Genomic DNA, 26,832 nt, shown 5'->3' on the forward strand with positions numbered 1-26,832 from the left:
AACAAAATTGGAAGTCAATCGAGGAGTGAGACAAGGTTGCAATTTAAGTCCTTTGCTCTTCGCGCTGTTTCTCGATGACCTGACTGAATATCTGCCTTGTGGAGTAATGTTTTGCGACAAGCTGGTAAAAGTCATAATGTATGCCGACGATATTGTCATGTTTGCTAAGTCACTCACGCCCTTACAAATGATGATAAACAGACTAGCAGAATATTGCAAGGTATGGAGCTTAGAGGTAAACACGGTAAAGACTAAAGTGATGATCTTTCAAAACGGTAGTGGAAAAGTTTCGAGTGGTAAAAACTGGAACTACAAAGGAATACACTTAGAAGTAGTAAAATCATGCACTTAACTGGGCTAAGACTTACCGTTTAACTTGAACATGGAAAGACATCTTAAAGGTAAAGCTGCGTTCTCTAAGTCCGCTGTATGCATTAATTGGAAAAAAATATTTAACAATAAACATGTGTCAATTAATGCAAAGTACCGAGTTAATGCTACCGCGAGATCGGTTCTTTTGTACGGAGCACAAGTGTGGGGACTAAAAATATTTTATATAGTAGATAATATGTTGACTTTTTTTCTTAGGCAATCATTCTTACTACCAATAAACACTCCCAAGTATATGTACTATCTCGAAACCGGTTTGCCAACACTTTTTATTTCATCGTTGAAAATGAATGCAGACTACATCTTAAAGATTATGGGTATGGAAGATGCAAGGTTACCGAAACAGCTCTGGATGTATGCAGTTATGAATAAAAAGATGTGGTTCGAAGATTGGCGCAAGCTTACAGGGGATTGTTGATATACTTTCAATGTAGTAGGAAAAGACGTTATCCAGATAAAGGAAATGATTTATGAAACTATTCGAACCATTGATGAAAACGAAACGTACTCATTTATTAAACGCGCTAGAGCCTCAACAGCAATTCTACTCCCAATTAAACTACAATCTAAACGAATTAAATTATTTCCATTCAAATTTGTCGTGCAGTGCAATAGGTGCTATTTAAGATGAGAGGGGAGCTTTTGCGCCTCAACTATATGCCACACAGACCCGATTTAAATCACATCTGCAGTATATGTAATTTACGTGAGCGAGAAGATATTGGCCACTTTCTTGGAACATGTCCAATCTCGAAGGAATTAAAAAGGACATTTTTTGGTAAAAAACATTTTAAGGGAAGAAGATGTATGGAACTTGCTAAACCATCAAAACTGGAATCAGCTCACAGAATAATATACTGAAGCGACATCATACTGAAATAAAATTATTAATGAGTGTTTCTAGTTTTTTTATATTCTTGCCAAAATATGCAATGTAAATCATTTTTAATTAACTTAAAATTTATATTTTGTGTTGACTAAACTAAAAGTCACAAAAATTGTTTATATTCCTTTTTGAAAATGTGTAAATATATAAAAGAAATCGAATTCTAATTATTTTTAAATTATTAAAAAAAAAATAATAATAATAATAAAAACATCACTTTGATAGAGATACTTGAAACTAAAAAATTTAAAAATTTAAGCATTGTAAAGTAACCACTCGGGCTGACGGCATATCTGTCATGCCCTATATAATATTCCATACTTTTAAGCAAAACCATTGTTAGAAATTTAAGAATTTGATGAATAAAAATCTAATCTAAAAATCTAAAAAAAATTTACATTTTTGTATATTCAAAGGAAAAACATTTCTTTCACACCAAACGGATAAAATATTTAAATCATTTTGAACATTTTGATGACCAATTCTATTTTTTATGCAAAGACATATTTTAAGGTCTTCATTAAACTAAAGCATTTTGTAAAAGAAATGGGATTTCACTAACGAAAATATTAAAAAGAAGTGGTCCAAGGTGACTTCCTTGAGGAACTCCAGATGAAACTTTAATAATATTTGAAACTAAATTTTCCAATTTCACACATTGTGTTCTGCCATAGATATCCATTTCATAACTGACAATTTCTTAGTCAAAAAAAATAAAAACATAAATTATTTTTAAGATATATGACAGTAAAAATTGAACATAATCAAATGACGTGGATTGTATATAAATGACACATAAAGTGATGCGCGAAAATGTATTAATTATTTCCATATTTTTATTATTTTTGTATTTTTTTTTTTTTTTTTTTTTTTTTTTTTTGCATAAGGGAAGGGAGTTTTTTTTTTTTTTTTTTAAAGGAAGGGAGTAGAAGAGTTTCCATTGTAATTTATTTTGATAAATCGGTGTTCCTTTTATTTCGGACATTTTATTTGGTGGTGTTTTTTTTTTTGAGACTTGGTGAGAAGCGGAAATCGTTTGTCATTTCGTATTTTTATATTAATATATATTTTGTTTTGCTGGGCGTGAATAACGTAATTCTTTTGTAAATCACACAATGAGGGTTACTTTAAAATAAAAAAAAGATAGTGCTTGAAATAATAGATAGCAATAAGGTCTTTGTAAATTATGCTACATGAGGGCACAACTTAGTACGTCACTTACTAAATTTAAGAACAATATGTAAGTTTTATGATGTTCAAATGATAGACATGTGCATTCAAGAGGACACAAGCGTCCACAGGTTTTTCTCAAATCCCACCACTGGCTATCAACTTATACTCTCACCTCGCAGTGGTGAACATCGGGTGCCCAGTATCTCAACTGGAGATTGGGTTAAAACCCTAGTGGAAATTTGTTGGATGCAGCAAACGAGAGAGGGGGAGAGGTGTTTCCACTAAAGCACCTCTCCTTATCCAGACGGCAGCGGACGTATTCTCGAGCTGGAATCAACGGTGGCGTCTACAGTTCCAGTAAGGTTGAACTACCTACTGAACATTTTATAGGGCTTCGTCGACTTATTCGGAGCCCAGGCCTAAAAGGAGCGGTTTTATCCGGCTCCCCTTCCTTGGAGTTATAGTAAGGATCTGGCCCTCCAGGTTGGGGGTTGTGCCGTTCGGGGTGACTTCCTGACCATATACAAATCTCCTAGTTGCGAAACACCAACAAGCTTCGGATACGGACGGATTTACTGTTGACAACCTGCGCAAAAGAATTAAGGACAAAGAACTTCGGATATGCACGTAGAATGTAAAGTCCCTTAACAGACCACGTGCGGCCGAAGAATCAGCGCAGGCCCTAGACTGCTATAAAAGAGACATCACCGCCATGCTAGAAATACGATGGGATAGGCCGGGCAAAAAGAGGATACAAAACTGCGATATTTACTATAGTAACTGCTATCGAGAAAACCAACCGCAATTATTTGGATGCGGCCTTGTCATAGGAGCCAGACTTGGGCAAGAAGTCTATAAGTGCACCAATGAGCGCCTCATGACCATCCGCATCAAGGCTAAATGCGGCCTGATATGCGCGCACGCCCCCACAGAAGAGAAAGACGGCAACACCAAAAATATGTTCTTCGAGCTCCTAGACAAAACATGTGAGCAGTGCCCTAACTACGATATTAAAATACTCTTGGGCGATTTTAATGCAAAGCTACGAAGGGAACACATCTTTGGTGGAATAATCCGGATAAACAGCCCGCACGGCAACACCACCGAGAACAGATTCAGTCTCATAGAGTTTGCTGCGGGGCGAAACGTCATCGTAGCCAGTAAGCGTTTTCCACACTTCAATATCCACAAAGGCACCTGGACTTCTCCAAATCAATCTACCGTCAACCAGATTGACCATATGTATATCGATCGATGCCAGACACGCTTCCAGCATCATGGATGTTCGAACTTTACGAGCTAAAATCAACTCGGACCACTACCTCGTTGTAGCCAAGGTAGCAAGGCCAAACAGGGAGGTGCTGGGAGAAGGTACAACGTGGAACGGCTACAATCGCGAGAGATCGCCAAATCCTTTTCCGACCGAGGTACAAGTAACATCTCTCGAAGTTCTCGGCCGCCAACACAATGTATCGAAAACCAATGGCAACATTGCCAAGATGCAATCAGAGAAGCCGCTTCTGATGTGCTGACAGCCAACAACAAGGAACCTCTGATTTGATGAGGAATGTCGGCAGACAAATGCAGCTAAACAACAGGCAGCAAAGCGGCGCTGCATAAAAGGACGAGAGCTGCTCATGAGCTCTATGAGCAGAAGAGGCGAGAGGAACGCCGATTTCTCAGAAGTGAAAAGGGAGCGCATGAGAAGCGTGCGTTTAAAAGCAGGAATGAAGATTGAAAGTTTTATGAGCAGGTGAAACAACATAGACGACGAAAACCAACAATCCCTTTCTCCCGACTTAGACGAAGTTAATATAGCCATATCTAAGCTGAAGTCTAATAAAGCCACTGGAGCGGATGACTTGAATGCCGAGCTCTTTAAAGCAGCTGGATATAACTTGGTCAGGAGCATACACCAACTTATCTGTAAGATATGGTCAGTATTGTTTGCCTGCTCCTGAAAAAATGAGACCCTCTAAACTGCACCAACTATAGACGAATTAGTATACTTGTCGTCGCCTATAAAATCTTCTCTGCCGTAATATGTGAACGTTAAAAGCCTATCGTCAACAATCTAAAAGGTCCTTATCAGTGTAGTTTTATACCGGGAAAATCCACAGTTGCACAAATATCCACATTACGGCAGATCCTGGAAAAAACCCAAGAACACCAAATCGACACCCACCATCTTTTCATCGATTTCAAGGCCGCATATGACAGCATCTACAGGGATGAGCTGTATAGAGCCATGTCTAGTTTTGGCATCCCTGTCTAACTAGTCCGTTTTTGTAGGATAACCATTGAGAATTCACGCTGCTCCATAAAAGTTGGAAACAACTTAACAGAACCTTTCGATGTTAAAAAAGGTTTTAGACAAGGTGATGCGCTGTCATGTGATTTTTTTAACATCGTGCTTGAAAGGACAGTGCAGAGCTCACACGTCAACACTAGAGGCACTATCTTTCAAAAGTCTGTCCAATTACTAGCATATGCTTATGACATTGACATAATCGGAAGAACTCACCGTGATGTCAATGGGGCTTCTGTGAGTATTGAGGCAGAGGCGGAAAAAATGGGTTTAATGGTTAATGAGGGCAAAACAAAATACATGCTGTCGTCAAGAAAGGATATACAGCACCGTCGTCTTGGTCAAAACGTCACCATCGACAGACGTAACTTTGAGGTAGTCAAGGACTTCGTCTACCTATGCTCCGCTGTTAACGCAGAAAAAAACACTAGCGCTGAGACCAAAAACGCAAAATAACTCTTGCTAACCGCTGTTTCTTTGGATTAAAAAGGCAAATAAGTGGTAAAGTCCTCTCTCGAGGGACCAAAGTGTTACATTATAAGATCCTTATCATCCAACAAACTTATCTCCAGCTGCTTTAAAGAGCTCGGCATTCAAGCCATCCGCTAAAGCAGCTTTAATAAACTTCAGCTTAGATATGGCAATCTTTACGTAGTCTAAGTCGGGAGGACGGGATTGTTGGCTTTCGTCGTCTATGTTGAATGGATCATCTTGACTGACAGTGGAATTCAGTTCGTTGTCGCCTTTATACAGTCTGCAGAAGTGGTCCTTCCTATCCTCAGCATTGACTGCGGTTCCACTATGATTTTTCCACTTTCGTCTTTGCAGCCTCCGATTCTCGGTTTATGTACCTGTGAATTTCGTTTCACCTGTTCATAAAACTTTCGAACTTCATTCCTGCTCTTAAACCTCTCAACATCTTCGACCGCACGCTTCTCATGCCCTCTCTTTTTTTTTTGTAAGAAGTCGGCGTTCCTCTCATGCTATTTTTGGAAAAATTTAATTGTACACCAGGGGGGTATACGCTTTTTTTTTTTTGATTTTCTAAATGAAAATATGTTGGCATTGTGACTCCTGCATTGATGACTTTTCGTTGGTTTCCTTTGAAATAAAACATTTTTAAAAAATATCATCTATTCAAGATCTTGAATTAACTTTTCATTACACAGCCCGGAGAAGTGAGAGCAAACATTTAGTAAAAAAAAAACAAGTAAAAATGTATTTTTTCTGTCGCCTAGCGTAAAACTCGAATGTATTACGTTTGTTTCTAATTTGCCAAAATTTACTACGCAACAATTATCAAATTTAATTAAATATGAACAACAGTAATTTGAAAATACTTTGAGAAAATCGTCCTTTGATGTCACCCCCACATTAATTGATATGCAATAATAGGTGTTAATGGGCATAGTTGCGAGGTCAATTGGCTATGGCTTTGCTTTGGTAAAGGTAAATTCACCTCATATCAACCTGTCCATATAATGTGTCATAATTACCTCACATTTCACTTAAACCTCTGTCAACTTTGGTCTTCGTTTAGTTGAGTCTCCGAAGCAACAACAACCAAAAGGGGGCAACTTCTCTCTACTATTTCCATCATATAGTAACTTACCTATACCTTATTGAATCAGCAGCAGCCACACATATTTTGCAGAACGCTGACGACGACGCGACGTTTAGTATATTTCACAACCATCCCTAGCAATCAGCCACCATCAACTTAACCAACAATTTTGTATGCAAATTTCTAATTATCACTGGAAATTGGAAATTGGAGGAGCTACATGCATGCAACTAACTTCACCGTCGTCGATGGTACCTAACAACAAAACAACTACATACAAGCATCGCACGACATACTGCATTTCCAGGAGTATGTTGTTAGATATCTACACATATTTCTATAGTCGACCACGATTACGGTGGCGTATACTCGATGAAATGCTTTCTATACGTCCGAAGAAAAACTATACACCAACAAACAAAGAAGCAAAAGTCGTTCCGTAAATGTTTTCCTTTGTATTTGGTTCATGTACTGTAGTCTTGTTGTTCTAACTGAAGGTTTATATGTAAATGTTGTTGCTTGTTTTTGCTGGCTACTGGCAGTATATTCATGCCACATGAATATGTAGGGCGTTACATCGCCTCCGCACCTTATCCGCAATCCGCATACTTCTTTCAACACGCTACTTTCCCCGAATCGATATTTGATACGCGATACTCATTCACTCACTCACTCATACTTACTCACACGTAATGGTCAGGATACAGTTTTACATGAACACCTCAATTTCAGTTCAGGTAGGTACGGTTAACGGTATAGGTACATAGCATTTATTCCTACAGACCTTTATAAAATGTTCCCTCCGTATGCTTGAGGTACGTTATTACACGATATACCGTTATAACAATATTGTTCGCGCTCCAATTATGATTGGCCTTGATAACACAAGCAACAAAAGGACCGAAAATAAAAAAAATAAAACTAAAAAACTATAAAATTGAAACAACATAGTTTTGTACTAAAACGCTACACGGAGAATACGTATAGGTAATTGTCGACATCCATGGCACGTCCTGTATGTCGACCGTTGTGGACTCCTGTGCTTCTGCCATCGACCGGCGGCGACCGACGGGATTCTAATCCTTTGACGAGGCCATTGAGCTCTTGTTATCGTTATATCATAGTTTGCTTGTGTTGACTCGGTTCTTGTAATGAGGGCATTGTTTCGAATGACCTGTTTGGAGGAATTTAATCTTATTTAATAGAAGTTGGTTGAAACAACGAGTTCATTATCAATTATTTTTAAAAAAAACGAATGGCAACTATAACTTGAACATAAAATTGTTAGTACTTTTTTTCAACTGCCCACAGGAAGTTAAAGTAATTGGTGAGATTTGTCGAATTGAAAATTTTGACATTTCTCGACGTTTCAAGGTCCGTAGAGTCGAAATAAAAGATTTTTAGAGAGATGTTTTGCGTGTGTACGCAGAAGATTCTTTTCGTCGTCCATACCTCAAGAACCAGTAGAGATATCGACTTAAAATAAATTTTGTTATAGGGATAATAATGCAGAATGATGCAGAATGGACTCTCAACAAAATTGCGAGGGTGTTTTTTTTTACCATAGTAATAGGTGACATTTTTGGTTAGACCCAAAAACTTACTTAAAATAAATGTTGGTAAAAATTGATTTTCGACTCAGATATCTTGTACAATACTGTACGGTACCACCAATCTTTGCTTGTAACTCATGGGCGCATAGTACGATCGACGAGACACCATTGCCTTCAGTCCCATACTGGACCGCAGACGTTGCAATGCTACTAGTTTTTCCCGCGATAATTTATGGCGTGATAATCGATAACCGTATCGGCTATAACTATTGTCGACGTTACTATCCTCATTATGGAAAAATTAACTATGCTTACAACTTTTTATCCAATGGAAATCTTCTAAGCCAAACAGTATTGCGTACACCCTTACCCGCGTTTTAATATTCGCAATGCATTTCTTTCCGTGTATGGCTTCCAACCGAATTGACAGTTTTTTTTAAATAATTAATTAAATTTGGTAAAAATTGATTTTCCGCTCAAATATCTTTTAAAAAAATTTAAACGTGTAAACAAATTGGCAAAAGTTGGTAAAAATTGATTTTCGACTTTCAAGATTTTGGCTTGAAAATATTTTTATCCTTTAAAAAAGTAATGTTTTCAACGTTCAATTAAAATTGATTTCCGACTCTAATAAACGGTGATTTTTTAAGAGCTTGAGAACTTTAAAAAAAAAAACGCATAAAATTTGCAAAATCTCATCGATTCTTTATTTGAAACGTTAGATTGGTCCATGACATTTACTTTTTGAAGATAATTTCATTTAAATGTTGACCGCGGCTGCGTCTTAGGTGGTCCATTCGGAAAGTCCAATTTTGGGTAACTTTTTCGAGCATTTCGGCCGGAATAGCCCGAATTTCTTCGGAAATGTTGTCTTCCAAAGCTGGAATAGTTGCTGGCTTATTTGTGTAGGCTTTAGACTTGACGTAGCCCCACAAAAAATAGTCTAAAGGCGTCAAATCGCATGATCTTGGTGGCCAACTTACCGGTCCATTCCTTGAGATGAATTGTTCTCCGAAGTTTTTCCTCAAAATGGCCATAGAATCGCAAACTGTGTGGCATGTAGCGCCATCTTGTTGAAACCACATGTCAACCAAGTTCAGTTCTTTCATTTTTGGCAACAAAAAGTTTGTTAGCATTGAACGATAGCGATCGCCATTCACCGTAACGTTGCGTCCAACAGCATCTTTGAAAAAATACGGTCCAATGATTCCACCAGCGTACAAACCACACCAAACAGTGCATTTTTCGGGATGAATGGGCAGTTCTTGAACGGCTTCTGGTTGCTCTTCACTCCAAATGTGGCAATTTTGCTTATTTACGTAGCCATTCAACCAGAAATGAGCCTCATCGCTGAACAAAATTTGTCGATAAAAAAGCGGATTTTCTGCCAACTTTTCTAGGGCCCATTCACTGAAAATTCGACGTTGTGGCAGATCGTTCGGCTTCAGTTCTTGCACGAGCTGTATTTTATACGGTTTTACACCAAGATCTTTGCGTAAAATCTTCCATGTGGTCGAATAACACAAACCCAATTGCTGCGAACGGCGACGAATCGACATTCCACGGTCTTCAGCAACACTCTCAGAAACAGACGCAATATTCTCTTCTGTACGCACTGTACGCATTCGTGTGGTTGGTTTAATGTCCAATAAAGTAAACTGAGTGCGAAACTTGGTCACAATCGCATTAATTGTTTGCTCACTTGGTCGATTATGTAGACCATAAATCGGACGTAAAGCGCGAAACACATTTCGAACCGAACACTGATTTTGGTAATAAAATTCAATGATTTGCAAGCGTTGCTCGTTAGTAAGTCTATTCATGATGAAATGTCAAAGCATACTGAGCATCTTTCTCTTTGACACCATGTCTGATTCCGCGTGATCTGTCAAATACTAATGCATGAAAATCCTAACCTCAAAAAAATCACCCTTTATCTTCTCAAAATTTTAATAAATTTTGTTGAAACTAATTTAATGTTTTAAGAAATATTGTTGTCAACATTCGGTAAAATATAATTTACAGTTTTTTTTACAAAACATTGTACTGTTGTCAGGGATGGAACGGACCTAGTTTTTAAGCCGAATCCGAAAGGCAAATTTATGAAACCACTTTTCATGACAAGAATCACTCTTGGAGAATTTTTCAATTCCTCGCATGGGGCAGTACCCGTGAAATAAACTTTGAGTGGCATAGGCAGGGATCGAACCCAAGACCTCTCGCATGACAGTCCATCGCACTAACCATCATGTCACGGGTACTGCGAACAATAAAAGATATTGACTTCAAATAAAGTTCTCTCGGTAGGTCCAAAACGAGAGAGGGGGGGAGAGGTGTTTCCACTAAGGCACCTCTCCTTATTCGGGCGGCAGCGGATGAATTCTCGAGTGGCGTCTATTGTTCCAGTAAGTTTGAACTACTTAGTGAACACCATATGGCTTCTTCGATATATTCGGAGCCCAGGCCTGTAAGGAGCGGTTTATCCGGCTCCAAATCCTTGGAGTTATACTAAGGATCTGGCCCTCCAAGTTGGGGGTTGTGCCGTCGGGTTGACTTTCTGGCCACGTAAAAATAGCTTAAGTTTCGAAGCACCAACAAGCCTCGGATACGGACGGATTCACTGTTGACAACCCACGCAAACGAGAAAAGGGCAACGAACTTTGGATCTGTGCGTGGAATGTTAGGTCCTTTAACAGACCACGTGCAGCCGAACAATTAGTGGAAGCCCTAAACTGCTGCAAGCCAGATATTACCGCCATCCAAGAAGTGCGATGGGATGGACCGGGCAAACACAAACTAAAAGACTGCGATATATACTACGGCGACTGCTACCGAGAACAAAGACAGCGTCTACTTGGGTGTGGATTTGTTGTTGGAACTAGACTCAGGCAAAAAGTCTTGAGTTTCAACAGTGTGAGCGAGTGCATCACGAAAATCCGCATCAAGGCTAAATTCGCCAACATAAGCCTAAAATGCGAGCATGCCCCAACAGAGCAGAAAGATGAAGACACCAAAGACATATTCTTCGAGCTCTTGGACAAGACATTCAAATTGTCTTAGTAGATTTTAATGCCAAGATAGGAAGAAAAGACATCTTTGGTGGCATAATCGGGAGATACAGCCTGCACGACACTACTTTCGACAACGGAGACGTTCTGGTTTCCACATCACAATATCCACAAAGGGACATGGAAATATCCTGATAAATCAACGGTCAACCAGATTGACCACACTGCGATTGACGCACGACACTTTTCCAGTATCCAGGATATTCGAACATTCCGAGAGGCCAACATTGACTCGGACCACTACCTCGTTGTAGCCAAGGTACGGCTACGGATATCCCGATCCAATCCAAAACAAGGAAGTACTGTGAAAAGAATCGACGTTAGACGGCTACAATCGCAAGATACTGCCATGTACGTTTCCGATAGAGTCTCTAATAACCTCCTTAAGAGTCCTATTGTGCCTGCATTAAGCAATGAAAACCAGCAGTAATGATGCCTTGCAGCCATCAGAGATGCCGTCTCTGAAGTTCTAGGTTTCACACGGCCACCACAGCGAAACCCCTGGTTTGACGACGAATGCCGGCAAGCGCACGCAGCGAAACAAGAGGCATACAGAACTGCGCTGCACAAAAGGACCAGAGCTACTCGCGAGGTCTACGGGCAGAGAAGAACATCGGCTTCTAAAATAAAAAATAGAGCATGAGAAACGCGCAATCAAGGAGATAGAGGGATGTCACAACAGGAATGAGGTTCATAAATTTTACCAAAAGGTTAAAAAAAAAACCTCCCAATGGTACCGCCACGAACCGAAGCCTGTAGAGACGAACTGGGGAATATCGTAGTAGAACCGCAGTCGATGCTGAGAATATGGAAAGACCACTTCTCCAAATTATATAACGGCGATGACGAACCAAATTCCGCTGAAAGGGAGATAGAACCACTCAACCTCGGCGACGCAGATCAACAATACCGACTACCCGACCTTGACGAAGTGAAGATAGCTATATCTAAACTTAAGTCAAATAAAGCTTCTGGAGCTGACGGCATCGCTGCCGAACTATTCAAAGCAGCAGGCGATGGCTTGGTTCGGAGCATGCACCAACTCATCCGCAAAATATGGTCGGAAGAAAGCATGCCCGATGTGTGGAATCTCAGCATAGTGTGCCCGATACATAAGAAAGGAGACCCTCTAAACTGCGCCAACTACAGAGGCATCCGTCTACTTAACATTGCATATAAGATCCTCTCTGCCATATTATGTGAACGTCTGAAACCGTTCGTCAACAACCTGATTGGTCCCTATCAGTGTGGCTTCAGATAAGGAAAGTCAACTATCGACCAAATTTTTACACTACGGCAGATCTTGGAAAAAACCCAAGAGCTTCAAATCGATACCCACCATCTCTTTATCAATTTTAAAGCCGCGTATTGACTGCATCTATAGGGAAGAGCTCGTCTAGTTCAATCACAATCTTCCAAGGGTCCATCCAATTACCCAGAAAAAAAAATGTATAAAAGTTGGCAAAAATTGATTTTGGACTCAAATATCTTTTCAAAAATTGTAGATATTGGCTTTACACTACTTTTGTCTTTCAAAAAATATTGTTGTTAACATTCAATAAAATTTTGAAAAAATCGAATTGACAGTTTTTTTACAAAAAATAAAACTCTAAAAATAAACAATACTAAAACCTTGTAAAAATTTACTTTCGTCTGAAATAACTTTTCAAAAATTAAAAATATTGGCTTCAAACTTATTTTATTTCACAGAAAATATTGTTTTCGATATTCAGTAATTTTTATATATCCAAATATCCAACAATCCGTTTTTTCATAAAAAATAAAATCCACAAAAAATAATACCCAAATTTGGTAAAAATTGACACTAGTACATATAGACAAACTTTTAAGCAAGACAAATCGACAGACGGGATGGGAAGTTATCAGTGTGGGTCACATCCCAGCCTCTTTTTACTATTGAAATAATTGTGCCTTGCTACTTAAGATAATCTTCACTTAAGAGTAACTAAATCTTACATTTGATCCTTAATCATTATTCCTTTCTTTGAATTTGGTATCTTTATAAATAGATCCATCAATTTATTTAATCAGTGCAATTGATTTAACATCTCTGTACTTGGATCAAATGCAATTAATTGTGGTCACAAAGCACTTCATCGAATTCAAAACAACACAATTATCTGCTGCTGTTACCACTCCGTTCTCGTCATTTATTTGCTGGTACCTTCAAACATATGTATATCCATACGTTTGTATCCTTTAAGCCAAGCCAATGATTGCGATTGCATGTCGAATGAAGTTTATAATCCATATCAGACTAGGGACGAACAAGCGAAGGTAAAAATAAACCACAGGACGGTGAATCCGGTTACGACATCAACATCGACATCGACATCACATCATTGATTTAAAAGCAATTTTGTGCCAATTCATGCCGACGCCATTGATTAGTTTTGCCACAACTGAACAAAAGCACACTCCTTGCAGCCATACCACCAGTCAAAGCCAGAACTTATACAGGACCAGAGCCATAGCCAGAATTCACATAATCAGCTGGGGACGAAGTGATTTTGCTGTTAGTTCTATGTTTTTTTATTTATTCCCTGTTTTTCCTCGGGCTTCAAGCATTTACAGGAATCAATTTCACTCCCTAGACCGCAGTTCAATTTCAATTTGTTATTTTTCTATTGTTTTGTTGATTCTCAATTTGAAACTAAACTATAATGTAAGATCTTAACCATGCGAAGGAAAACCTAAGTCTAGAGACTATGGTAGAGAAGTCTATAGGGAATTAGGTATTTTACGGTGGAGAAAATAATTAAGGAAAATCGTAGGAACATATTGACGTTGGGATAGAATGTGAGGTAAAAGGTGTATTTTTCTAGAAGTTCTTGAAGTAACACAGCAAAAGGGCTTAACAATTGCAACTTGGGAGTTTACCTGTAGAACAACTAGCGAATCAAGATTGAACTGACTTACAAAAAAAGAACAAAAATTTCGAAATAGACAAGATCATGACAATTAGTATTTTATTACTCTGAAAGTCGATAAAAATATCATTCGGAGAATAATCCCTGGTTGAACAAGATTGTATTTTATATGAATTCCTGAAATTCTTCATCTAAGAGGATACAAGTATACCTTTTGGAATTTAAGATGGACGAAGATAAGGTCTTAGTTGGAAATCATAGGTGTATTTTTTAAAAGTCACTGCAAAGCGCTACTGTTTTTGTATTTATTTTATTTTGAAATAGGGAAGAGTATGAAAGTACTGACAAAGCTATAGGTGTAACATCTACAATTAAGAAATGTTTCAAAATTGTCACATATTCATTGTTTTTCAAGATTAATTTTTTGCTTTTACAATCGCTTTTAAAATTTAGATGAGTCATACATATACAAACAAATTTGCTATCATTTTGACGCTTTTAACCTTGCCACTTCTTGTTATAGTTTTCTTTTTAACAATTTTTATTAATATCCTAATCGTCATAAGCAGACTCCACCTTTTAGGGAAAATGAGTTTTGAATGCTTACTTACTTAAGGTGGCGCTACAGTCCGGGGAGGACCTGGGCCTCAACCAATATGGGTCTCCAGCCAGCTCGGCCCCAAGCTAGCTGTCTCCAATTTCGCACGCAAAGTTGGTTGAGGTCCACTCCAACCTGGGTGCACCACCTGAGTCGCGGTCTTCCTCTACTGCGCCCACCCTTGGAATTGAATTCGAAGACCTTCCGGGCTGGAGCGTTGATGCCCATTCGCTCTACATGACCTAACCATCTAAGCCGTTGGACTTTAATTCTGTTCACTATTTCAGTGTCGCTGTACAGCCCGTACAGTTCGTCGTTATGTCTTCTCCTCAATTCTACATTTATGCAGAAGGGACCAAAAATCAGACGAAGAATTTTTCTCTCGAAGCATCCTAAGACGTTTTCATCTCTCTTTGGGGTCAGGGTCCAGGCCTCAGCGCCATAAATGACAACCGGGATGATAAGAGTCGTATAGTTGGTGATTTTAGATGCTTGAGAGAGGACTTTACTTCCCAATTGCCTTCTAAGTCCAAGGAAGCAGCGATTTGCAAAAGTTATTCTTCGTTTGATTTCAGCGCTGGTGTCGTTGTCTGTGTTAATAGCGGTGCCTAGGTAGACAAAGTCCTTAACTACCTCAAAGTCATAGCTGTCCATGGTGAAGTTTTGTCCAAGAAGTGGTTGTTCAATGTCCTGTTTTGATGACAGCATATACTTGGTCTTGCCCTCATTGACCACTAAACCCATCTTCTTCGCTTCAGTTGCAATGCTCAAAAACGCTTCACTGACATCACACTTTGATCTTCCAATTATGTCAATATCATCTGTGTATCCAAATAATTGGATGGACCTTTGAAATATTGTGCCTCTAGTGTTGACGGTTCAGTTTTGCACAATTCATTCCATAACGATGTTGAAGAAGTCGCATGACAGTCCATCACGTTGTCTAACACCTTTTTTGACATCAAATGCATAGATGAGATCTTTTCCGACCTTGATAGAGCAGCGTGAACTCTCCATCATCATTCTGCACAAACGGATAAGTTTGACAGGGATGCCAAAACGAGACATTGCTCGGTAGAGCTCCTTCCTAGATGCTGTCATACGCGGCTTTAAAATCGATAAAGAGATGGTGAATATCGATTTAAAGCTCCTCTGGGTATTTTCCAAGATCTGCCGTAGAGTGAATATTTAGTCGATAGTGGACTTTCCTAGACTGAAGCCCCACTGATAAGGACCTACATATTTGCTGACGAACGGCTTCAGATGTTCACATAATACGGCAGAGAGGATCTTGTGTGCTGAGGAGACGGATGATTCTGTAGTAAGCGCAATTTAGAGGATCTCCTTTTCTATGTATCGGGCATACTAAGCTGAGATTCCACTCATCAGGCATGCTTTCTTCCGACCATATTTTCCAGATGAGTTGGTGCATGCTCCCTACCAAGCCATCGCCTGCTGCTTTGAATAGTTCGGCATCGATGCCGTCAGCTCCAGCAGCTTTGATTGACTTAAGTTTAGATATAGCTATCTTCACTTCGCCGCCATTCTTCGTCACACCAGGATTTTCACTTTAGTGGCCGTGTGAAACCTAGCACTTCAGAGGCGGCATCTCTGATGGCTGCAAAACAATGTTGACACTGGTTTTCAACGCTTAAAGCAGGCAGCATAGGACTCCTTTAGAGGTTATTAGAGACTCGATCGGAAAAGGACATGGCAGTCTCTTGCGATTGTAGCCGTCTAACGTCGAATCTTCTCATAGTACTTCCTTGTTTTGGCTTGGATCGGGATATCCGTAGACGTACCTTGGCAACAACGAGGTAGTGGTCCGAGTCAATGTTGGCCTCTCGGAATGTTCGGATATCCTGGATACTGGAGAAGTGTCATGCGTCGATCGCAATGTGGTCAATCTGATTGACGGTTGATTGAGCAGGTTATTGTCCCCTTGTGGATATTGAGATGCGTGAACAGCAGCGTACTAGCTACCAGAACGTCGAAATCGACCAGCCTGAATCCGTTGTCGGAGGTGTCATCAAAGACGTCTTCTCTTACTAGCTTGTTATTAAAATCTTCTAAGACAATTTCAATGTCATAGCCAGGACACTGCTCATATGTCTTGTCCAAGAGCTCGAAAAATATGTCTTTGGTTTCTTCATCTTTCTCCTCTGTTGGGGCATGCTCGCATATTAGGCTTATGTTGGCGAATTTAGTCTTGATTCGGATTGTCATAATGCGCTCGCTCACACTGTTGAAACTCAAGACTTTTTGCCTGAGTCTAGTTCCACAACCAAATATACACTGTCTTTGTTCTCGTTAGCAGTCAGCAGTTTAGGGCTTCCGCTAATTGTTCGGCTGCTCGTGGTATGTTAAGGGACCTAACATTCCACGCATACATATCCTATAAGGTGTTCACTAAGTAGTTCAACCTTACTGGAACTGTAGACGCCACCGTTTATTCCATCTCGAAAATTCGTCCGCTGCCACCTGGATAAGGAGTGGTGCCTTAGTGGAAACACCTCTTCCCCTTCTCTCGTATGCTGCCCCCAACAGTATTCCACCTGGGTTGGAACCCAATCTCCAGTTGAGGTACTATAGGCACCCGATGTTCACCGCGGGGAGGTGAGAGTAGGAGTTGATAGACCGAGGTGGGTTTTTGAGAAAAACCTGTGGACGCTAGTGTCCTCTTGAATGCACATGTCTACCATTTGAACATCCAATAACTCATCTGTCATCACTAATATCTCACAGCCCAAGTTTAAAAACCGTGTTTATTCCAGCGCATATTGGTATCAATGGGAACGAATTACCCGACCTCGCAGCAAAGAAGATTTCAAAGAACTTCAACGTCACCATATCCGCACACCAACCCCGCAAAAATGACTTAGAAAAATTATTAAAAACACACTGGAACCAAAATTGACTTGAACTATTAACCGAGTATCAGGACCATTACTCTGCAATCTACCCCAATGGTGTTCCCCAACTTTACCCAACTAACCCCACAGCAAAACTGATGAAATGCTTCTTCCGCTTGCGTCTGGGTCACATACGCTTGACTCATAAACACCTCTTTACCAAAGATCCTCCTCCAACGTGTAATTTTTGCTCTTTTAACACAAGACTAACAATTCAACACCTAACTTGTGATTGCAATTACATTAAAAACATATGTATTAAATATTTAAAAAATAACCTTGTAAACATTCTTAAAGTTCCTTCAGAACACATTAAAAATATTTTTAAGCTATTAATAAAACATTTACTAGACAGGAAATTTAATACAATTCCCTATTTTTGTCAGGGGTTTCCGTATCGTAGGTTGTTAACCTGTTTTATGGATGCATCTGACCGCCCCCAAATAATTTTCTATATCATCAAAAGTAACTACGAAAACATACATGTAAAAGTCACAGCAGAAAGCCGCATTCTCTGTATTTTTTGTATATTATTCTTAACATTTATGTAAGTTTAATAAAATAATAATAATATTTGCAAAAAAACGTCTGAAGTTCATATGATCTTTTTTGCGGTATGTGTAAATAAAGCAAATGGATTTCAAAGCTGTACTGACGCATCAAAATCTTCTTAAATAAAAACCATGTAAAATTGTATTTTAGGTCCAAAAATTGGATCAATTACATACAATAACTTCGAATAAAATAAATACATGAATTATAAGCAAAAAGGATTTCTCTTAAGTCCAAAAAAAAAAAATAAGTAAGCAATAAAGTAAACAAGATACTTCTCTATTTCAAGCTGGTATAAAAATATTAATAATACACATAAAATACAAAGTATTCAATGTTAAAATAAAATGGAACTCAAAATATAAAAATCCAACTACCCTAAGTAAACCTAATTAGCTATACCACAAGATGAAAGCTTATAAATTCTGATTAGACCAAAATATTTGCTATATCGTCTATAATAAGATAAAAATCAAAAAAACCACTGACTCGACTATATTTTTATTTACCACCAAAATCAACTCAACTTCTTTTCAATACGAACAAAAATATGTGCACAAAAGTTTTAATTAAATGTGAAATGATAAACAGTCCACATCCAAAACGAAGGCCAATAGGCTATAGAACAAAAACAAAAATAAAAAATCAATGCTCTCTCATCCAATAATAAACAACACAGTCACACATAAATTATTGAATTGTTTTGTTTTGTTCCAATTTTATTTTTATTAACATCATTATCAGTTTGTATCAGGACGAAATTAATATAATTAAATACCATGGCACAAATAGCTGAAGAGTTGCCACAATGGATTCCCCCCAGAGTGGGGTTTTGTACAGAGCTCTATCTGTTTTATCCAATATCAAATACTGTGCGTTCATCGTCCTTGTTCGCTCTCGTCCTGTCGTCACACCACCCAGCACCGCATCACTCGCTGTCTACTGAGACCTTACCCACTTTAATTCATTAAATTGTCGCCCGGTTGTCTCTATCTAGATCGATGGTTGTCGTCCGATAAAAGTATATTACAAATTACTTCTCTAATTATCCATTGTCCTCACATGGTTGTACACAGCACGAACATCCCTAAAGGACAACGCCCATTCACATATAGGACACATGGGGGAAGAGACAACAAGGTAATCCAACTTCTGTATAAGTCACTTGGCATTTCTTGGATATTTAATCAAAGAAAATACAAATAAACAAGCGGAAAAAACACAGCCTCACATTAGCCAGTATATAATATGTTTAATCTACACTGAAAAAAAAGATTGGATCATTTTTTGAAGTTTTTGTGTGGAGAAAAAGTTGGCAATGAATAAATGTTGAGGCCAAATATACCAAACTGAAAACAAGCTTAAGAATAAATAGGGTTTTAAAATTATCAAAGGTTTTTCTTTGGAATAGTCTACTATTTGGGCATGTTACTTTTGAAGCTGTCATATTTTGACATTAGTAAAATTATTAAGAAATGCGCGTCAATAAAACATTTCAGTTGTTAAAATTCACTACAAAATGGTAAAAATTCTAAAATCCCCGTTTATAGTTCAGCAAGAACAATTTAGGGATAGCGTTATTTTTCAAAATTGGCTACTTACATCTTTTTTCTTTGATTTTAAACCCAAAGGAATGAAGTCGTGAGGACATACAGCCGCAAATGTTAGAATTAGCTGTGGAGGGAGTTTAACCTTAGCAGTTAAATTATTAAATTGGGTGGAGCTACAGTTTGTTGGAAACCAGGGCCTAGTGACTTACCACTCTCAACCATTCCTGTATGCGCGTACTGTTGTCAGGATTGGAAGGGACCTAAAATCTAAGGCCGAATCCGAACGGCTAGTTTGAGAAAGCACTTTTTCATGACAAGAATTACGCTTGAAGGATTTGTCAATTCCTCGCAAGAGGCAGTACCCGCGAAAATTAATTTTTTTAAATTAAGGTGACAAAGGCAAGGATAGTCCATCATGCCACGGGTACTTAGGTTAACTTTACAAATAAAATAAAAAAATGTCTGTACGCTAAACGGGTAAGTTTGCATGAGTATGTTACATTAGTTAACATAAGACTGATAATATTATGTATTAAAAACGTCATGCGTTTTATTTTGACCTCAAGCAGTTACAATACGTAGCTGTTATCTATTGCTTTTAAAAATTTACGATCTTTAGTGAACTTCATTTCCGACGTCATATTTACCTCCTGTTCAAATGATAGGTGGACAGAAGCGTCCACAGGTTTTTCTCAAAACCAACATCTGTCTCTCAAATCCTACTCTCTCCTTCCAGCGGTGAACATCGAGTGCGTAGTACCTCAACTGGAGATTGAGATCTAACCCCAGTGGAATGCTGAAGGGTTCACCAAACGAGAGAGATGGGAGCTGTTTCCACTAAAGAACCTCTCCTTTCATCAAGACGGCATCAGCGGACGAATTTCCGAGATGGAATCAACGGTGGCGTCTATAAGGCTTCTGTCTTATAGGGCTTCTACGACATATTCGGAGCCCAGGCCTATAAGAAGCGGTTTATCCGGTTATCCGGTTCGCCGTCCTTTAAATTATACTAAGGATCTGGCCGTCAAGGTTGGTGGTTGTGCCGTCGGGGTGACTTCCTGGCCACGTACAAAATACCTTTAGTTGCGAAGTACCAACAAGCCTTGGATACGGACGGATTCACTGTTGACAACCCACGCAAACGAAATAAGGACAACGAACTTCGTATCTGTACATGGAATGTTAGGTCCCTTAACAGACCACATGCAGCTGAACAATTAGCGGAAGTCCTAAACTGCTGTAAGGCAGATATAGCCAAGAAGTGCGATGGGATGGATCAGTCAAACGCAAACTATAAGACTGCGATGTATACTACGGCGATTGCTACCAAGAACCAAGACAACGTCTGTTTGGGTGTGGATTTCTTGTTGGAACTAGACTCAGGCAAAAAGTCTTGAGTTTCAACAGTGTGAGTGACTGCATCACGACAATCCCCATCAAGGCTAAATTCGCCAACATAAGCTTCATATGCGCCCATGCCCCAGCAAAGGTGAAAAGTGAAGACACCAAAGACATATTCTTCGAGTTCTTGGACAAGACATATGAGCAGTGCTCTGGCTATGACATTAAAATTGTCTTAGGAGATTTTAATGCCAAGCTAGGAAGATAAGAAATCTTTGGTGGCACAATCGGAAGATACAGCCTGCACGACACCACCTCCGACAACGGATTCAGGCTGATCGATTTCGATGCGTGTGAGACGATCGGGTAGCTATAGTACGCAGTTCACGCATCTTAATATCCACAAGGAGACATGGAAATCTCCTGATCAATCAACCTACAACCAGATTAATCACATTGCGATCGACGCACAACACTTCTCCAGTATACAGGATATCCGAACATTCCGAGAGACCAACATTGACTCGGACCACTTCCTCGTTGTAGCCAAGGTACGGCTACGGATATCCCGATCCAAGCCAAAACAAGGAAGTACTGTGAGAAGATTCGACGTTAGACGGCTACAATCGCAAGAGACTGCCATATCCATTTCCAGCCATTTCCAATCGAGTCTCTAATAACCTCCTAAGGAGTCCTATGCTTCCTGCATTAAGCATTGAAAACCAGTGGCAACATTGCCTTGCAGCCATCAGAGATGCCGCCTCTGAAGTGCTAGGTTTCACACGGCCACCACAGCGAAACCCCTGGTTTGACGACGAATGCCGGCAAGCGCACGCAACGAAACAAGAGGCATACAAAACGGCGCTGCACAAAAGGTCCAGAGTTGCTCGCGAGCTCTACGAGCAGAAGAGGAGAGAGGAACACCAGCTTCTTAGATGGAAAAAAAGAGAGCATGAGAAGCGCGCGATTGAGGAGATAGAGGGATGTCACAACAGGAATGAGGTTCGTAAATTTTACCAAAAGGTAAAAAAAACCTCTCAAGGGTACCAGCCACGAACCGAAGCCTGTAAAGACGATGAAGGTAACATCGTAGTAGAACCACAGTCGATGCTGAGAATATGGAAAGACCACTTCTCCAAATTATATAACGGCGATGACGAACCGAATTCCGCTGTAAGGGAGATAGAACCACTCAACCTCGGCGACGCAGATCAACAATTCCGCCTACCCGACCTTGACGAAGTGAAGATAGCTATATCTAAACTTAAGTCAAACAAAGCTGCTGGAGCTGACGGCATTGCTGCCGAACTATTCAAAGCAGCAGGCGATGACTTGGTAGGGCGCATGCACCAACTCATCTGCCCGATGAGTGGAATCTCAGCATAGTATGCCCGATACATAAGAAATGATATCCTCTAAATTGCGCCAACTACAGTTACAGAGGCATTAGTCTCCTTAACATTGCGTATAAGATCCTCGCTGCCTTATTATGTGCACGTCTGAAGCCATGCGTCAACAACCTGATTGGTCCTTATCAGTGTGGCTTCAGACGAAATATTCACACTTCAGCAGATCTTGGAAAATTGGCGCGTGCCGAAATCAAAAGAAGAATTACTCTTGCAAAATGCTGCTTTTTTAGACTTTGAAGGTAATTAAGTAGTAAAGTCTTCTCTCGAGCATCTCAAAATCACCATCTATAAGACACTCATCATCCCGGTTATCATTTATGGCGCCTGGACCTTGTCAAAGAAAGATGAAAGCGTCTTAGAAAAAATTCTTCGGCTGATTTTTGGTCCCATCTGCATAGGCTGTACAGCGACACTGGACATCAGCGCTCCAACCCGGAAAGGTTTAGAATTGAATCCAGAGGGACGCGAGTAAAGTGGGTCAAGACCTCAACCAACTTTTGTGTTCGAAACTGAAGATAGATAGCTATGGACCAATCTGCTTTAGAAGCATGCTGGTTGAGCCCAGGCCCGCCCGGAATGTAGTTCCACCTTACTTAAGCAAGTAAGTTTATCTCCTAAACTTTTGTAAATTTCGTGTTTGCAAAGATCTTACAATTCAGTTAATAATTCTTATTTGAAGATTTTTCTTTCAGTGTTGGCGAGAGTTGGCTTATAACGTACGTGTGAATTGTTCATACGTTTATATACATATATCTCATATTTAGAACAAAAGATGAAACTAGGTTCAAAATGATCAAAACCACATTAAGAAAATTAATGGAGAACAAAAACGTGCTGATACTTTTCGCTATTCAAGACGCATCCGTACCGACCAACATGTATATCACTAAAGTGAAATTGACAAGGACTAACGGTAAGTTGAAAAACTTAAAAAGCTATCAAGAGTCAAAGTGAATGCCTAATGATTCAAGGAATCTGCGCTTTATTTTCCCCGTCCACCGTCCGCATTTAACATTTATTCATCAGCGTAAAAGACCTCTTATCGTTTTAACGAAGTGTACCTCTAGTCTACACGTAGCCTATCGGCTATACCTGTACATACTGTATGAATGTAGAATATCCTTTAGACTCATATATGTATTGTATATGTATACAACATTCTTGTGGTTTTCAGTTGTAGATTATGCAGCCTTGGTTTCAGTTTCAGACAAGAGTAGAAAAGGTCTGTATGATGGTCAGAGAGTTACCATTCCAATGGTGCATGGTTTATTCCGTTTGAATGAAAATGCATGGCCGACTACAATCGGCATCAAGAGGATTGTATGACATCCGTTTTTACCTACCGACTGATCTTAGTGTCTTTATACCACTAGTACCGTTACCAACCTACCTATGGCTGTTGAATCCTTTGAAAGCCTTGAATTTTATCTACCTTCCTCTAGCTATAGGACTTCTGGGTAAATGTATACTAGATATAGTCATTCCTGTGTGAAAATTCAGTGTGCAAACCAAGAGAATGCGTTGAAATTCCATTAACTTAAGACCACACACAGACCATCATGAATGCCAAAAGAGAGTGGATATTGCGCGAGCCACAAACATCACACAAAAGCAAACTTGTGCTGTGCCGTTGTGAGGGAGTTAAGCTTTTATTCCCAGAAGTGGATGAGTCCAACAAAAAAAAAATCAAACAAATAAAAAAGGCATTGAAGGTAGGTTCATTTATATTTCACGTCCGTTGCCAAAATGGACATAAATATTACATCATTCACCGCAATCCGTCACCGTATACCAAATAAAGTTAATGATTTTTGGTTTTTGTTTGTGAATCAGAAAGTTAAGAAAATAAAAGTCAATGTCTTCTAAACTTTTTTCTTGTTGAAGAAGTCATTTCGAAAATAATGGAAAGCATGTAGAATTAACTTATTTATTTCGAAATTTAAATGGCTTGTAGTCCAGATTTTGACAGAAGAATGTTTTTGGGAAATAAAATCTTCTATAAAACAGACCAGTTTGTATAAACTTAAAGAAGTGAGCAATAAACGTCCCTTAAATATTGCAAAGGGTTTTCTTAGAAATACGAAAACGCCACTAGGAGTGGAACGGCTATATAAACTTAATTAAGCTGAGTTCCATCAAGGTTTTGGTAAATGCATAGCCAATCACTCCATTAGTCAGTGTACTAATCAGTCAATCAGTACGTCAACTAGTCAGTGAATAAGTCAATTAGTTAACCATTCATTCAGTCACTCAATTGACTTATTTAATAAGGTCCTAGAGTTCTGGCTCGGAACTCTATTTTGTGTACGAAGGTAATACTTACGCCAGAAATCTAACTGAATTCTCTAAGAAAAATCAATAAATATGTTTTTGGATTGGTTGGCTTTTCGAATGTTCAAATATTTTTACCTGGACGTTATTGTAAAGTCGATTAGGAAATTTGATGTTTTATGGTCCTAAGATTGAAGCAGGTACATAGCTTTTAGCAAAATGTCTTTTTTATCTTTCATATTCTGAAATGAAGATCCAATTCGCAATCCTTGAACAAAAAAATGGAAAACTACATACATTCTTAAAAATTGAATCCTTCGAAAAAAACTTTCTTAGTTTCAATTACTGATACCTTCTTTTAAATTTCTAACTTCCTCTAGGAAGTTATTATAATCGATACGATTTGCCAAATTGAAAAATTTTGACATTTCTCGACGATGCAGACTGAACCTTGAACCCTAGAATTGGAATAAAATATTTTTAGAAAGATGTCTGGTCGAGCGAGTATACGTAGGTTCGTACGACCGTACGTTTGGGAAGTTTTTTCGCAGTCCATAGTTCCAGGAGTAGCAGAGACATCGAATTCAAATAAATTTTGGTATACATGTAATAATGCAGAACATTTTGGCTAACCCTAAATATCTCACGAACAAATAACGCTAGAAACTTGAATTAAATTTATTATAACATATTGTAACGTGATATCAAACAAGTATAGAACTGAAAAAAAAATGTCACCTCCAAAATTTTACGGCTAAAATATGTTTTCGTCTCCGAAACAATTTTGTGCAACGAAGAATAGTGTTTTTGACATCTGAAAAAATTTTAACAAAAATCGAATTGACATTTTTTTTTATATAAAATAAAAATTAAAAAAAACTTTACTCAAAGTTGGTAAAAATTGAATATCGATTCAAATATGTTTTCAAAAACTTGAAATTTAGGCTTCAAACTAATTTTATCGTATAAGACAACATTCGATTCAATTTTGAAAAAAATCGAATTGACAGTTTTTACAAAAAATAAAAAACTAAAAAAAATAACAATACTAAAACTAGGTAAAAATTTACTTTCGACTCAAATAGCTTTTCAAAAATTAAAAATATTGGCTTCAAATGTATTTAATTTCACAGAAAATATTGTTTTCGATATTCAGTAATTTTTATATAAAAATCCAACAGTCCGTTTTTTCATACAAATAAAATCTACAAAAAATAGTACGCAAATTTTGTAAAAATTAATACGAGTACATATAGACAACCTTTTAAGCAAGACAAATCGACCGACGGGATGGGAAGTTATCAGTTTGGGTCGCATCCCAGCCTCTTTTTTATTTTTTGTCTGACGTTAACACAACGTTCCACCCCAGTGGAAAGCCATGGATGTACGAACTTTCCGAGGACCTAACATCGACTCGGACCACTACCTCGTTGTAGCCAAGGTAGGACTTCGGATTTCCAGACCCAAGGCAAAACAGGGAGGTGCTGGGAGGAGGTGCTGGGAAAAGGTACAACGTCGAACGGCTACAATCGCCAGAGATCGCCAAATCCTTTTCCGACCGGGTAACAAGTACCCTCTCTCGAAGCTCTCTGCCGCCAACACAATGTATCGAAAACCAGTGGCAACATTGCCAAGATGCAATCAGAGAAGCTGCCTCTGATATGCTGGGTTTCAAACAGCCACCAACAAGGAACCCCTGGTTTGATGAGGAATGTCGGCAGGCAAATGCAGCCAAACAGGCACGAGAGCTGCTTATGAGCTCTATGAGCAGAAGAGGCGAGAGGAACGCCGACTTCTCAGAGGAAAACAGAGAGGGCATGAGGAGCGTGCGGTCGAAAAAGTTGAGAGGTTAAAAAGCCGAAATGAAGTTCGAAAGTTTTATGAACAGGTGAAACAAAATTCACAGGTACATAAACCTAGCACCGAAGGCTGCAAAGACGAAAGTGAAAAGATCATAGTGGAATCGCAGTCAATACTAAGGGTATGGAAGGACCACTTCTGCAGACTGTATAACGGCGACGACGAACTAAATTCCGCTGTAAGCAGGATAATCGATTCAACATAGACGACGATAGCCAACAGTTCCGTCGTCCCGACTTAGACGAAGTAAAGATTGATACATTTAAGCTGAAGTCTAATAAAGCCGCTGGAGCGGATGGCTTGAATGCCGAGCTCTTTAAATCAGCTGGAGATAAGTTGGTAAGGAGCATACACCAACTTATCTGTAAGATATGGTCGGAAGGAAGCACGCCCGATGAATAGAACTTCAGTATTGTTTGCCCAATCCTGATAAAAGGAGACCCTCTGAACTGCACCAACTATAGAGGAATCAGTCTACTTAACATCGCCTGTAAAATCTTCTCTGC

Source organism: Eupeodes corollae, chromosome 2 (genome assembly GCF_945859685.1).
Source record: "Eupeodes corollae chromosome 2, idEupCoro1.1, whole genome shotgun sequence".
In the NCBI taxonomy this organism is placed as follows: domain Eukaryota; kingdom Metazoa; phylum Arthropoda; class Insecta; order Diptera; family Syrphidae; genus Eupeodes; species Eupeodes corollae.